Consider the following 1,706-nt stretch of genomic DNA (forward strand, 5'->3'; position numbering starts at 1 on the left):
TTTATTACTCCCTTACTTCTGCTAGCTTTGGTTTTACTTTGCTCTTATTTTTCTACTTTCTTAAGGTACAGAGTTAGTTTATTGATTTGAGATCTATTTTTTAAATGTAAATGTTTATAGTTATATATTTCCCTTTGAATACTGCCTTCACTGCATCCCATGAGTTTTGTTTGCTTTTGGTTTTGGTTTTTTACCACCAGCATCCCCTTTAACAAAACATGGAAGATTTTATGACAGGGAAAGTGGGAAGAGTAAAATATGACCACTTTAAAACCACAAAAAGTCTTCTGTACATGTCTAGCACCTGGCAGAGGGCAGAGCAGGCATTGCAGTAGCAGGCCGGAGCCAACCCTTTTTATAGATGATATCATAGTGTCCAGGTCAGTAGAGAAGTTAGACCTTAGGTCCTGAGCCCTTGAGGAAGATGTGTGTGTGTCAGTAGTGCCATAATCACTGCAGGACATGTACTCCACCTGGATGAAGACGCTGAGGGCCTGAGTCAGTGTGATGATGTGGATGTGGTCATTCTCCTTGCACATGGCTTCCACTTCCTGATGGCAGAACTCCTTGACAGTTTTCCCACTTTCCATGAAGTGCTTGAAGAACTTGCTCTTAAACTGCAGGTAGCTGAGGTGAGCAGCCCCAGATAGACCACCAGGTAATCAGAGTTACTCTGGTTTTTGAAGGAGGCCAACAGGTCTGCTACTGAGGTCCACTTCTCTACATGCTCAGTCAAGTACATGGATATGTTGTGGAAAGCCTCAACAGTGGACCTAGCCCTGGGACACCAGGTCCTCTTTTCTCTTAGCAGGCATATCCTTGAACCACTGCAATTCCTTCCTGTCATCCAGCAGTGCCTCCAAGTAGGAGAATCTGAAAGCTCAATAGAAGCAGTTCCCATCAGGCCTGATCTTGCCAATATACGACTACTTTTCGTGGAGGTTCTTGATCTCATGCTGCTAGACACTGTCATCCTCAGCATACTCTTTGCACAGAACTGAGAGCTCCAGATGCTCAGAGACCAGAGTTCTGCACAGCATTCTCTTGCTGAGCCATGATGGCTTCAGCACAGACAAGACAGTTAACACCTTTGGAGCTGCTGCCCAGATGTTTCTTCTGCTCCATAAGTTTGTGTTCTTTTTAATTAATTCATCTCTAATTATTTTTTAATTGCCTTTGTGATTTCTTATTTGACCCAGTGGTTACTTAAGAGTGTGCTTTCCATATATTGGCGAATTTTCCAGTTTTCTTACAAAACTATAACTTCATTGTGATCAGACAATATATTTTGTATGATTTAAATGTTTTAAAATTTATTGAGGATTGTGTTGTGGCCTATTAATGTGTCTCAGTGTATGTCTCTTTGAGTTTATCCTACGTGGGATTTGTTGAGCTTCATGGCTTTATAGATTCATGTTTTTCATCAAATTTGGGAACTTTTCAGCCAGTATTTCTTCAAATATTTTTTTCTGCCCCTTTCTCTCTCTCATATCCTGCAATCTGGAAATCAGATTCGCCCCTTTTCCCTAGGGTTTGATGATTGTTTTGTTTGCTGAATGCTGTAGTAGTTCATTTGTTTGATGACTTCCCCAAACTGTTTTTGCAAAGGCTTGTTGTGTATTCCTTGTTGTGTGTGGCCACTGTGGTCTTTATACCTTAGCTTATGTTCAGCTAGAAGTTTGACATGGATTTCCTTGAATGCCAGT

The 1,706-nt window shown here is 41.1% G+C and overlaps 1 pseudogene; it reads right to left on the minus strand.

The window, feature by feature from the left end:
• Window positions 1–297: 297 nt before the first annotated feature.
• Window positions 298–1,125, minus strand: LOC136133571 (ubiquitin thioesterase OTUB1 pseudogene; annotated as a pseudogene).
• Window positions 1,126–1,706: the final 581 nt, after the last annotated feature.

Source organism: Phocoena phocoena, chromosome 14 (genome assembly GCF_963924675.1).
Source record: "Phocoena phocoena chromosome 14, mPhoPho1.1, whole genome shotgun sequence".
In the NCBI taxonomy this organism is placed as follows: Eukaryota; Metazoa; Chordata; class Mammalia; order Artiodactyla; family Phocoenidae; genus Phocoena; species Phocoena phocoena.